Here is a 15,289-nt window from a genome sequence, read left to right as displayed (position 1 = left end):
AGGGGAACATGTTGTAGCTCCACCAGCCATGTACGGCGTGTAAGGGCGGAGCCAAATGTGACACTTTTCTTCAACACGAGGTAGCATGAAGACAGTATAAACAGATACGGTGGTGTTTCTTATGAGGAAAATTAGGAAGACTCAACATTCTACAGGTACTGCAGTCCAAACCAGATCCGCGTCCCTCGAGGTCCATCCACGTTTGTCACCCCAACGTTCTATCATCGTTATTCTGTACCATCTAACAGGGCAAAATTACAAACTATAAAAGTTCCGCGAACTTCATCCGATAGAGAACTCGATAAGATTTTTACCACATCTCCCTTTTCCCACGTATCAGTAACAATTACCTCTGTGTGCCAGCATCGAGCGTATATGACGATCGTATTTAAATATACAGGTATTGATCCATTACACAGACCAGTGTAAAGTTTCATCTCCTATACTGTAGGGGGATGACCGTATCCCTCAGACTATACTCTCAGTCGCAAGAGAGGCTCTCTGTGACCCTGTGTCGTTGTTTTTTTTTTCTGGTATAACATGATTTGTACACTACCACACTCTGATCCATTGCCTCTGACAAAAAACTAGACGTCGCATGGTGTAAATCATGTTGTTTCTGCTGGTACCATAAAACACACACACACGCACTGGGTGATTTTAAATATAAGATAGTCACAACATAAGGAAGCTGGAATAGTTTTGTGATATTGCGATGCGTTTCCAATCTGCTGTCTGAAGGTGATTGACAGCCTCTACACTTAAACTCATCTGTCACAGTGACAGAATAGCTGATGGCTCGGTATTTCGTTTCGACTGATTCCTCATACTGCAGTCACGTACGCGAACTCTGTTTTGGTGCTAGCCATCCTCAGAAAGTGTTACCCCTCCACCAAGTCTCTTTCTCGATCTCAAACGAGCAATGTCAGTCAATCATGACATGGTAATACACAGAGTACCAGTGGATTTATGGGATGGAAAAGACACTGTTAATGTACTGTAATAATAAGAATCACAGTTGATGGTGCGAAAAATTTTAGCAATTTTATAGTAATTTCAGTACCGACCTGTGATGTGACAGGATGCTTCCCAATTTCAGTATCATCACTAAACTACCCCTCCTCTACTTTACGAGTATCGTTGCGAATGTAGACAGATGACTGTACACTATGTCCATTCGTTGTTAATTCTTGAACATATACCTCATCAGAGTATACCAGACAGTGATCTATATATTTCTTGCACCTAAAGCATAGTGTGTAATTTACGGTATTTCCCTATGTGGATGGCAGTCCCACGACATTCTCGCATTCTTAGTATAAAGTTAGAGACTGTCTCTGACCAATCCGCCCAGCATCACCAATACTGATTTAATCTGCAGCTGACCAGAAGTAGAGCGCTACATTCCGCTTCTCGTGAATGAATGGAGCTTGCCATACCCATCCAAGTACACAAGACTTCTCCAGATGCACACATGTTGAGGAGGTTATCACCAATTAGCGGTGTATAGTAGCAGATTTGAAAGTGTTGTGATGTAATAACCGACAGTTGAGAAGAACAAGAAACGGGTGGTTTTTAAGCATTTTATGTAAATCAACTACACTATCAGTTCTTAAGTATAGTTCTAGCGTCTGGAATCAGTGCCAGGGAAGTATTAGTAAGAGAGAACATAAACACATGCACTCCTAAGGCTTCACAATTCTACACTTCAAACAGGCTATAATGTTAGATCACTGCAGTTTCGGACCTATTAGTCGTGTGGAATAAAACACTGTTAATATTCCAATGTAAGAACTGTAAGGGTCGACAGATCATGCACAGCCGTACGGTACGTAACACGCTCTCGCCAGCCGACCTGTCTGGAATGCTGACAATTTGCTTGGTCAGTAGACGCGTGTCTGGCCGCACTGCGATGCAGAGAACGCCACTGGGCTGCCATCCGCAACGCGCCGTATTAACTAGCGTGGCCTCGGGCGCGAAAATGTGTCTTCCCTTAGCTCACTATGGAGTCTTTTGGTACGACTGTAATTAGCCGCTGTTAGGATTTCAGACACAGTAGTGATGGGTGCGCGTAGCGTGCGTGTTTTATAATCCGCCTTTGTTAATAAAACAGTCTGAACTCACTTCTCGGTGTCCACATATTGCCATACCTCAAGGACCCCCCCCCCCCCTCTTACAGATCCTGACAAAATATTCGTGTAATCATCGTCCGGAGCAGCAACACAGACTACTCCCTTATAGAAGTGGTAAACCCAAAGATGATGTGAAAGTGTTTTTTAAATAAACTTGGAGGTGCCGCCCGGTTAGGATCATGGACATATTCCGATAAGATAGTGGTTGCCTAATTAAGAATTCAGGGAGCAGCACAAGATTTCATTAGCGCGGAGCCTACTTGCGTGAAAACAGAAGATTGCAATGAGTTTAGAACGATTGTTGTTCAGAAACGCGATCGGATTTTACAGAGAGCAGCTTTACAGTTTGCGAATGCGACGAGACGAATCTATGGAACAGAGTGATGACAGAGTTCGAAACATCAACGCTCAAACGTACGAGTTAGTAGAAGATGAAAATGAATACCGCATTCAGTTGTTCGAAGCTAACCAGAGAGCCTTGGACATATTCATTCATGGGTTGCACGGAGAGGAGGTAAGCAAAGCTGTTAGACTGGCACGATGTAAACCGTTTCAGGAAGCAGTAGAATCAGCTGTTGGTTTCGTTGAAGCACTAAGACGATCGAATGAGATGCAGAAACAAGAACGCAGAATTTTCAACACAATGCTACAGATGCAATAAGCTGGGTCACAAGCGTAAGGATTGTAAAGAGAATCGAGTCTGCTATCGTTGCGGGATGCAGGATCATGTTTCGAGAGACTGTCGCAACAAGAAGAAAGCTAATGCGAACAACAGACAGTCTGCCAGATCTTTAAACGAGTATGGGGACGTACGGGTCACCACTCAGTCCGCCCCTTGCCAGAGACAGTGATTCCTGTTAGTTCTAGTGAAAATCAGACCGAAAATGACTTCGTGATAGGTGCTGTGTATCGCGGGAGAAACATCAACTACTTATTGACACAGGGGCACAGACCTCATAAATGTGGTGTTTGCATAGATAAACGGGATAATTGAAACCGCCGCTATTGAAAGTGCGAGGGTTAAACGGAGGAAACCTATGTAACTATGGAGAAGTTGACGTAGATTAATTCTTGGCCAAGGCCAAGATGAAGGTGAAAATAAAGGTAAAGATAAATACACAGCAAGGGTGTAAGTAGTTTCAAACAACAAAACGCGTTACGACGGTGTACTTGGATTTGATTTCTTGTCCGCTAACGAGGCAGAGATATTTGTCGCAAACAGAAAGATCAGACTAGGCCGTAGCAACTACAACCTAGGAAATCGTTCTTCAGATCGTAATCAAAGAAGCAGCAATACTGACGTCCTAGGAATGGACCGCCCAAACGATGCATCAGTTCAAACACTCCGAGTCGATGTTCAAATTGGTCAGCCTCAGTAAATTCCCAAAAGAGCAGAAAAGACAATCTACGTTGAAGTTAAGTCACCCCGTTGCAAGGAAGGAACTTTGTTGTTAATTGAGCGATCCGAGAAAAGTGAGTTACCTGATACAATGCATTGTTATGTTGCTAGAAGTGTAGGTGTCCCTACAATGGCGAGACAGAATGTCGCAAAAGTCCTGGTTACAATAACGAATATGAGCAATGAGGATGTTGTGTTGCCACGAGGAACGAAAGTTGCTGAAGTGTCTAGAATAAGTAAAATTGACGTAATACAGACTCCAGATGAGGTAACAAATGCTGCAGTTATACATATTTTCGTAACAGTGCTACAAAATTACAACGAGGAGACAAAGTTACTAATGAGCTGAAGCAAGGTTTGGAAGAAGATAGAACATTTGATAGCTGATGAACAGATAATTTTAGCGCCTGTTCAATACCTCCTCATTAGTTATAGCAGGATGCAAATTTACCTCTCAATCGTTTAGTTCAGCATCGTATTCATACAGGGAATGCAGCCCCAATCACACAGAAACCTTACCGAATACCATTTAGTCAAAGAGAGTTGGTAGAAGACATGGTTAAAGAACAATTAGAAGCCGGAGTTATAAAACCAAGAGATCCTTCAGACCCACCGTGGTGTACACCTGTTGTAATTGTAAAGAAGAAATCAATTTCTGGATAACTACACTTCCGTTTTTGTGTTGATTACTGATCTGTGAATGCTGTGACCACACCCGAAATTTAACCCTTACCAAATTTAGTAGAAATCGTGGATTACTTGGGCAGATGTCGAATTATTTAGTATGTGATTTAACAAGTGGTTATCACCAGTTAACAGTTCATCTAGATGATCAAGCAAACACTTCACTTGTAACAGCAACAGGAGTATACAAGTATCTTCGTATGCTGTTTGGACTTCGTAATGCTTCAGCTACATTTCAACGCCTGGTGGATTCAGTTTTAAGAGGGCTCACCCCAACACAAGCACTTGTTTACCTTGATGATGTAATAATTTTTGGTGAAAACATGAAGCAGCATACTGAGAGACTACTTGCTGTTTTTGAGTGTATAAGGAGCGCAAACCTGTCTTTATCAATAGATAAATGTCATTTTGCACAAAGTAAAATTAACTATCTTGGTCATGTTAAAACCAGTGAAGGTGTGCGACCTGATCCAAAATTAATTGAAGATGTAAAGAATTTTCCTGAACCACAGAATTTGAAAGAACTACAATCATTCTTGGGAGTGTCAAATTTCTACAGACGATTTATAGCTGGTTGTGCGAATATAGCACAGCTACTGAAGAAAGGAGCCACATTTAATTGGTCAACAGAGTGCAAAAAGTCAATGGAAGAACTTAAAACTGCTGTAACCACAGCCCATTGTTAGCCTATCTGGATTTCTGTAAACCTTTTATTCTTTCAACAGATGCATCCAATTTTGCCATAGGTGCAAGCTTGTCTCAAGAAGTTTATGGTCATGAACATCCAATCTCATTTGCTTCCAGACAATTAAACAAAGCAGACTGTATTTATATTACTACTGAGAAGAAGCTCTGTGCTTTGGTTTTTGGTATAACACATATGTTGTGTACATAGTTCCGCGTAGTCAGAGCGTACACAACTTTCCCACTAGAGTGTACCCCACTAAGCACAACACCGCAGGCGCAGCACTCGTCCATCTCCGCACTATGAGATGGCGCTGCCTTAGAGACGGACCAAATTCTGCTTCCACCAATCCATGTATTAATATGTAATGCAGCCAATGAGATTGCTACTAATGTAGAACCTTTTCTCCTCGCGGATCACACTCACGGAGTGATACCTGAACGCTCGAGGTATTATAACGAGTGTACAGACCTCCGATTACTCAGTCTTCATTAGTCTGCATTAGTCTGTAGTCAAGTTTCAGTCTGCGCCTAATAAGATTATCATATTCCTGTACATAGCCATGAAGAGAAATGTATAGACACTTTGTCAAGTATCAGAGATATGTGAGAATAAGGAACTTCAGATTGTCAATTGTAAACAGCATCCAGAATCAAGTTACATAATGTCTATGATTTTTATTATTTTAATAAATATGTGTGAAAATTAATCAAGTTCTGTTTAAAGTTGGTCACCGTCAATCTGCTACTCTAAGCGTGCAAGTGTCATTTCCATCATCTGACCTAACGACAGAAGATAAACACGCCACGATAAGACCACGAGACATATTGCTGACACTCACCTACTTCACAAGAGCGACAAGTCAAATAATCTGATGGTGTGTGTACTGAAGGTCTTACAGTATGCACCATCACAACATAACAGATGTTTTTTAACAGGAACAGATTTTACAGTTATTACAGATCATACTGCACTTAAATGGTTATTGAGCTTAAAGGATCCAAGCTCCAGATTAACAAGATGGGCATTAAGACTAAGTACCAATTTAAGGTTACTCACCGACCTGGTAAACAAGATGTGAACACTGATGCTATGAGTCGAAAAGTCAGTGTTTGTGTTACAATAAGTCGAGAAGAAGAGTTAAAGGCAGCTCAAGAAGAAGATCCATTATGCAAATTATAGAAAAATGATCAATGTTTTGTCGAAATATATGGATTATTGTACAAAATCACTAGTAAATGAAACCGCCTAGTTATTCCAGAAAGCATGAAAAAGCAAATCATGAGAGAACAACACGATTCTTTATTATCAGGACACTGTGGTAGAAAAGCAACAAACATTAAAATAGCTCAAATGTTTTGGTGGCTGAGCCGTAAAGCTGACGTTTTCGAGTTTGTTTCACAATGTGATTTCTGTAACGAATGGAATAATGTAGGAAAAAGTAGAGGACCATTGCAAGAACTGCCATAGACAAGTGAACCATTTCAACGAGTAGTGCTAGATGTTGTAGGACCGTTTCCTAAGACTAAAGATGGAAAGAAATACATACTGACAACGTTAGATCATTTCTCTAGATACCTTCTCATAATACCAATACCTGATTAGAGCACTGAGACTATAGCTAAAGTTTTTGTAAAAGAATGGATTCTTAAGTTTGGATCACCATTAAGTATAATTAGTGATCAAGGAACGAATTTTATGAGTGAATTACTTACACAGACTTGTAAGCTCATGCAAATAACTCAGTTAAGGACTACACCAGCACACCCTGCAGCAAATGGTAGAGTTGAGCGAGTCCACAGAACAATTATTAATATGGATAGCCATTATGTGGCAGCAAACACTACAATTTGGATGTCTGTTTACCGTACTTGGTAAGTTGTTACAATGCCAAAATGCACAGCTCAACTGGCCTAAGTCCATATGAGATCGTCTACGGAAGAAGAATGCATTCACCCTTGGACTTCGCACAATCGACTGCCGGAATCATCAAAGAACATGTAAGGGATCTAGCACGAGCTAAAGGAAGCATGGTGGGGAGTGAAACAGTGAAATCATCAATCCTTTCTTGAGTAAGCAAGACAACACGACCGCCAAGCAGCAGTGCCACAGTATCGAGTTGGAGGTCTTGTGTATCTGAGCAGTGTGGTGTTAAAGAAGAGTCAGGTCAAAAAGATTACGAAATTTTGGAAAGGACCATATCCAACCTTGGAGGTGTTGTCGCCAGTCAGTCTTATGCTGCAACTGCCTTTTCGTTCAACTGTTGTTCATGTCAATCGTGTAAAGCCATTTCTGCGTAGATTTCCTGTAATATTACAAGATGACGAGGACCTACCGAGAGGCAAACTTGGTGCTCTCAAACCCAGGAAGCGAGAATCACGAGCTCACAGTCCAGACTTCAAGTCCAAGGCATTGCCACGTTCTGAGCGATCCTGTTCCAGACACTCCTACAATCTGCATACATGTGTGAGAGTGCAATGCGTGTGTTTATTTCAGCCATGTGCTTATGTGAATGTGTTGTGAAAATTTAGTACTGAAGCTATTGCACGACTGCACAAGTGAAACTAAACGTTTTATTCCACAGGTTACCACAAGAAACTCATTTATTTTATGTTTATTGTTAATTCTAGTATTTAGAAGTAATTAACCATGTTCATTTTTCTTATAATGTTTGCTATGACAGTGTGCTCTACAAATGCTGTAGTAATAGTACCACAGAGTACAGGTGTTTTGTTTGTACCATGATCAGACATGGTAGTTTCAACAAGTAATGCAAAACTTGTCCTCAAGTACAATCTGAGTGAAATCCAGCAACAGTTCTATTCTGTCAAGAAGCAAATTAATCTAATTCGTACTGTGAAGGGTAATGATACAATTTTGGAAAGGAGTACATCTTGGTATAATAACTGGATCACAGCCAAAATGCATGTAGAGTCTACATTTGCTAATTATGAACAAGAGATTTACTGTTTTTAAAGCTTTTGCTATACGAAACTTTAATTGGGCATAAACATGCCTGGTTTGATTTTGGAGGGAGTATCCTTCGTACTGTATTTGGTACTTTAACTAGTCGAGATCTACTGGAAGTTAAAGGCAAAATATTAGCTCTTGAACAACAATCCAGTATAGATTCAACCAACCCCTCTAATGAAATTATCATATTAAAGACTATGCAAAGAACCATTACTAACCACACAGTTTTCATTGAACAGATTGCAAGGCAATTTATCTCACATTTTCACATATTTCATAATGAAACGAGAGCAAATATCCAAGAACTATTCCAAGGATTCAATGCTGTGAGTGCACACTTAGATCTAAACACTCTTTTGTTAAGGATTACTCGTAGTTTATCAAATGCTACGATTGAAGCCCTTAGCTTAAGAACACCCTTAGAAAGTAGTTCAAATGATTGTTTGAGCAGTGTACTACAACATCCAGGAGAATTTTTACAGATCCCACTATCAATTGAACGAAAGCTAGATGCAACATATACTATGATTTACCCTGTTAACTCTTACAGTTTATATGCTTACTACAAGTTAACCACAACACACTCTTTAATGATTGAAGATGAATTAACTGTTATTGTTTCTATTCCCATTGCTAGATCAAAGCAAAATTTTGAAATGTGTAATATTTACACTTACCCTGTGAAATGGAGATAGGCAGGTATTCATCTAAAGTACGTACTGAATGATTATCTACTGATAAGCAAGGATCGAAGATATTTTGTGTCCCTAAATGAAAATGATTTGCATATGTATAAAAGTAGTCATAAATTAATTTGCCCTGAATCAGCAATATTCTTAGATAGTAGAGTGTACAGCTGTTTATGAATAATCCCCCAAGAGATGATTGCCCTAGAATTTTATTATCATCCACTTCTTAAACGATGTTCTGAAGGTATAATTTTCTCATTTAACTCCACCCATGATGGCACATTTAGGTGTAAAAATTATGATACACTTGAGCTACCCTTTACACTCAGATTGAATAATAGTGGATTAACCTTGAATGCCACACATTGTGATTTATCATGTGAACTATTTGATATGCCTAGTGTATTGCCAGTCACATTTCATGCAACTGGACATTTGCCATTAACGAGGATGTTATCTGTTTATTACAATGATTCATACATATTAACATTCCTTATCAAGTTTTTCTGAAGACAATAATATAACTAAGGACATCCCTGAAAATGTAATCTCTTCCAATAATGATTTAAACTTCATTGAAGCAGCAAATAGAATTAAGTCCTCCAATTCATCCAGCAATGTTAATGCATACTTGATTGTCAGTTTTGTGTTTTTATTCCTTTTATTAATTTGTCTTACATCAACAGCATTTGTTATGTATGGAATTGTCATCTTGAAGGCATGCTTCTCTGTACCGAATGATACCGTGTCTGCAAATGAAATACATGTTTCAATGCCTTCTGATGCCACAAGTAGCGAAATAGACTCATAACGCCCAGGAGGTCGTTTTGAGCCACCTGTGGTTGCTCCTTTTCTCTGGGGAGAGCGATGTAAGGTTCAAAATGGTTCAAATCGCTTTGAGCACTATGGGACTCAACTTCTGAGGTCATTAGTCCCCTAGAACTTAGAACTAGTTAAACCGAACTAACCTAAGGACATCACACGCATCCATGCTCGAGGCAGGATTCGAACCTGCGACTGTACCGGTCTCGCGGTTCCAGACTGCAGCGCCTAGAACTGCACGGCCACTTCAGCCGGCAGCGATGTAAGGGTCTACGAATTGCGCGCAGCTGTAACATGCCCTCGCCAGCCGACCTGCCTGGAATGCTGACCATTTGCTTCGTCAGTAGACTGCACTGCAGTGCATTGCGACACTCAGTACGCCATTGGCCGCTGACAGCAGTGCGCCTTATTGACTAGCGTGGCCTCGGGCGCGAATATAACTCTTTTCTTATCCTTTTAATACGATTGTAATTAGCCGCTGTTAGGATGTAGCTTGCATGTTTTATAATCCGCCTTTGTTAATAAAACTGCTTAAACTTGCTTCTCGGTGCTCGTGTATTGCTGTACCTCAAGGACCCCCCGCTTACAAATCCTTACAAAATATGCGTGTAGTCATCATCCGGGGCAACAACACAGACTACCCTCTTATAGAAATATATTTCCAGTGCATGACATTCAAACTTGTTGCAGGTTTCTCTATGATTAACTATGGTAACAAACCTGTAAAAAGAAAAAAAAACTTCTTCTTTAAACATCGATTCTGTATGATACATGCACAATAAGTATAGTGTCCACTGTTCAAATCCGATCGCGGTTCAGAAATTATACTGTGCCAGCATCAGTCCTTCATAAAATGATGGTTAGTAATGGAGAATTCCTCCTACAAGTAAACAGATAAACGCATAGTAGCGGCGTTTGACATGTGAAATTACGCATCGTGCCACCTCTAACTCTGCAGACAGGGGGATTGAAGTGCCTTGCAAACATCTGTCACTAACTTAGGTTCACCTTAGTTATGAAACTGAAGCCTCGATTTTATACCCAAGATGCGGCAGGGGAATGGAGTACGTCACATAAATCTTCGTTCGTGTAGAGGAAAGTGTCGAAACAGATTAAATTGGTAACGGTGCTGCAGGATGGGTTGGTCAAAGACAGTGCGAGGGGATCTTTCAGTCTCTAACTTTATACTAAGAATGCGAGACAGCCCTGTGACTCCCATCCACAGAGAGAAATATCGTAAATTACGCACTATGCTTGAGGAGCTAGAAATATGTAGATTGCTGTCTGGTATATTTTGATGCCTCCCATGAACCATGGACCTTGCCGTTGGTGGGGAGGCTTGCGTGCCTCAGCGATACAGATGGCCGTACCGTAGGTGCAACCACAACGGAGGGGTATCTGTTGAGAGGCCAGACAAACGTGTGGTTCCTGAAGAGGGGCAGCAGCCTTTTCAGTAGTTGCAGGGGCAACAGTCTGGATGATTGACTGATCTGGCCTTGCAACATTAACCAAAACGGCCTTGCTGTGCTGGTACTGCGAACGGCTGAAAGCAAGGGGAAACTACAGCCGTAATTCTTCCCGAGGACATGCAGCTTTACTGTATGATTAAATGATTATGGCATCCTCTTGGGTAAAATACTCCGGAGGTAAAATAGTCCCCCATTCGGATCTCCGGGCGGGGACTACTCAGGAGGATGTCGTTATCAGGAGAAAGAAAACTGGCGTTCTACGGATCGGAGCGTGGAATGTCAGATCCCTTAATCGGGCAGGTAGGTTAGAAAATTTAAAAAGGGAAATGGATAGGTTAAAGTTAGATATAGTGGGAATTAGTGAAGTTCGGTGGCAGGAGGAACAAGACTTCTGGTCAGGTGATTACAGGGTTATAAACACACAATCAAATAGGGGTAATGCAGGAGTAGGTTTAATAATGAATAGGAAAATAGGAATGCGGGTAAGCTACTACAAACAGCATAGTGAACGCATTGTTGTGGCCAAGATAGATACGAAGCCCACACCTACTACAGTAGTACAAGTTTATATGCCAACTAGCTCTGCAGATGATGAAGAAATTGAAGAAATGTATGATGAAATAAAAGAAATTATTCAGATAGTGAAGGGAGACGAAAATTTAATAGTAATCGGTGACTGGAACTCGAGTGTAGGAAAAGGGAGAGAAGGAAACATAGTAGGTGAATATGGATTGGGGCTAAGAAATGAAAGAGGAAGCCGCCTAGTAGAATTTTGCACAGAGCACAGCTTAATCATAGCTAACACTTGGTTTAAAAATCATGAAAGAAGGTTGTATACGTGGAAGAACCCTGGAGATACTAAAAGGTATCAGATAGATTATATAATGGTAAGACAGAGATTTAGGAACCAGGTTTTAAGTTGTAAGACATTTCCAGGGGCAGATGTGGACTCTGACCACAATCTATTGGTTATGACCTGTAGATTAAAACTGAAGAAACTGCAAAAATGTGGGAAATTAAGGAGATGGGACCTGGATAAACTGAAAGAACCAGAGGTTGTACAGAGTTTCAGGGAGAGCATAGGGGAACAATTGACAGGAATAGGGGAAAGAAATACAGTAGAAGAAGAATGGGTAGCTCTGAGGGATGTAGTAGTGAAGGCAGCAGAGGATAAAGTAGGTACAAAGACGAGGGCTGCTAGAAATCCTTGGGTAACAGAAGAAATATTGAATTTAATTGATGAAAGGAGAAAATATAAAAATGCAGTAAATGAAGCAGGCAAAAAGGAATACAAACGTCTCAAAAATGAGATCGACAGGAAGTGCAAAATGGCTAAGCAGGGGTGGCTAGAGGACAAATGTAAGGATGTAGAAGCTTATCTCACTAGGGGTAAGATGGATACTGCCTACAGGAAAATCAGAGAGACCTTTGGAGAGAAGAGAACCAAGTGCATGAATATCAAGAGCTCAGATGGCAGCCCAGTTCTAAGCAAAGAAGGGAAGGCAGAAAGGTGGAAGGAGTATATAGAAGGTTTATACAAGGGTGATGTACTTGAGGACAATATTATGGAAATGGAAGAGGATGTAGATGAAGACGAAATGGGAGATACGATACTGCGTGAAGAGTTTGACAGAGCACTGAAAGACCTGAGTCGAAACAAGGCCCCCGGAGTAGACAACATTCCATTAGAACTACTGACGGCCTTGGGAGAGCCAGTCCTGACTACACTCTTCTATCTGGTGAGCAAGATGTATGAGATAGGCGAAATACCCTCAGACTTCAAGAGGAATATAATAATTCCAATCCCAAAGAAAGCAGGTGCTGACAGATGTGAAAATTACCGAACTATCAGTTTAATAAGCCACGGCTGCAAAATACTAACGCGAATTCTTTACAGACGAATGGAAAAACTGGTAGATGCAGACCTCGGGGAGGATCAGTTTGGATTCCGTCGAAATGTTGGAACACGTGAGGCAATACTGACCTTACGACTTATCTTAGAAGAAAGATTAAGAAAAGGCAAACCTACGTTTCTAGCATTTGTAGACTTAGAGAAAGCTTTTGACAATGTTGACTGGAATACTCTTTTTCAAATTCTAAAGGTGGCAGGGGTAAAATACAGGGAGCGAAAGGCTATTTATAATTTGTACAGAAACCAGATGGCAGTCATAAGAGTCGAGGGGCATGAAAGGGAAACAGTGATTGGGAAAGGAGTGAGACAGGGTTGTAGCCTCTCCCCGATGTTATTCAATCTGTATATTGAGCAAGCAGTAAAGGAAACAAAAGAAAAATTTGGAGTAGGTATTAAAATTCATGGAGACGAAGTAAAAACTTTGAGGTTCGCCGATGACATTGTAATTCTGTCAGAGACGGCAAAGGACTTGGAAGAGCAGTTGAACGGAATGGACAGTGTCTTGAAAGGAGGATATAAGATGAACATTAACAAAAGCAAAACGAGGATAATGGAATGTAGTCAAATTAAATCGGGTGATGCTGAGGGAATTAGATTAGGAAATGAGACACTTAAAGTAGTAAAGGAGTTTTGCTATTTAGGAAGTAAAATAACTGATGATGGTCGAAGTAGAGAGGATATAAAATGTAGACTGGCAATGGCAAGGAAAGCGTTTCTGAAGAAGAGAAATTTGTTAACATCGAATATAGATTTATGTATCAGGAAGTCGTTTCTGAAAGTATTTGTTTGGAGTGTAGCCATGTATGGAAGTGAAACATGGACGATAACTAGTTTGGACAAGAAGAGAATAGAAGCTTTCGAAATGTGGTGCTACAGAAGAATAGTGAAGATAAGGTGGATAGATCACGTAACTAATGAGGAGGTATTGAATAGGATTGGGGAGAAGAGAAGTTTGTGGCACAACTTGACTAGAAGAAGGGATCGGTTGGTAGGACATGTTTTGAGGCATCAAGGGATCACAAATTTAGCATTGGAGGGCAGCGTGGAGGGTAAAAATCGTAGAGGGAGACCGAGAGATGAGTACACTAAGCAGATTCAGAAGGATGTAGGTTGCAGTAGGTACTGGGAGATGAAGCAGCTTGCACAGGATAGAGTAGCATGGAGAGCTGCATCAAACCAGTCTCAGGACTGAAGACAACAACAACAACAACATATTTTGATGATGTATATGTTCGAGCACTAACAATGAATGGATGTACTGCACAGTCATCTATCTACGTTCGCGACGGTACTCGTAAAATAGATGAGGGGCGGTTTAATGATGATACTGAAATTGTGAAGCATCCTGTCACATCACTGGTCGGTACAGAAATTACTGTAAAATTGCTAAAATTTTTCGCACCATCAACTGTGATGCTCATTATTAAAGTACATCAACGGTGACTTTTCAGTGCCATCCATCTACTGGTACACTATCGATTACCATGTAATGATTGACTGAAATCACTCGTTTGAGATGGAGAAAGAGTCGTGGTGGAGGGGTAACACTTTCTGGGGATGGCTAGAACCAAAAAAGTGATCGCTTACATGAATGCAGTATGAGGAATCAGTCGAAATGGAACACTGAGCCATCAGCTATTCCGTCACTCTGACAGATGAGTTGAAGTGTACAAGCCGTCGATCACCTTCAGATAGCAGACTGGAAACGCTACACAACGCCATAAAACTCTTCCAGTTTCCTCATGTTGTGACTGTCTTTTATTTAAAATCATCCAGTGTGTGTGTGTGTGTGTGTGTGTGTGTGTGTGTGTGTGTGTGTGTAGCAGCAGCAACAGGATGATATACACCATGTGATGTCTAGTTTTCTGTGAGAGCATCAGAACGTGTTAATGTCAGTTTAGTACCTGACACAGACTTTGAAGTCATGGCAGAAAAAACAAAATGTATGACAGTGTACAAAGCGTGTTACAGCAGAAAAAAAACAACGACACAGCATCACAGAGAGCTTCTCTTGCGACTGATAGTTAAGTCTGTGGGATATGGTCATCCTCCTACAGTACGGAAGATGAAACTTTACACTGGTCTGTGCAATGGATCAATACCTGTATGTTTAATAGGATTGCCACGTGTTCTCGATGCCGGCACGCAAATGGTATTTGTTTTCGATATACGGGAAGAGGGAGATGCGATAAAAATCTTATGAGTTCTCTATCGGATGAAGTCAGCGAAGCTTTTATAATTCGTAATTTTTCTCTGTTGGATGGTGCAGAATAACGACGATAGAACGTTGGGTTGATAGACGTGAATGCACCATGAGGGACACAGATCTGCTTTGGACTGCAGTACCTGTATGAAGTTGAGTCATCCTAATTTTCCCAATAAGAAACCCCATCATAACTGTTCGTACCGTCTTTATACTACCTCTTGTTACGGAAGCGAGCATAAACAGCCGAAAATAATCTACTGCACAAGCACTCATTGCATGTGAAACAACTTTCAAATTATTGTTAATAAATTGGACCGT

Source organism: Schistocerca gregaria, chromosome X, assembly GCF_023897955.1.
Source record: "Schistocerca gregaria isolate iqSchGreg1 chromosome X, iqSchGreg1.2, whole genome shotgun sequence".
Lineage (NCBI taxonomy): Eukaryota > Metazoa > Arthropoda > Insecta > Orthoptera > Acrididae > Schistocerca > Schistocerca gregaria.
The sequence above is the reverse complement of the archived record's forward strand: the minus strand, read 5'-3'. Positions refer to the sequence as shown.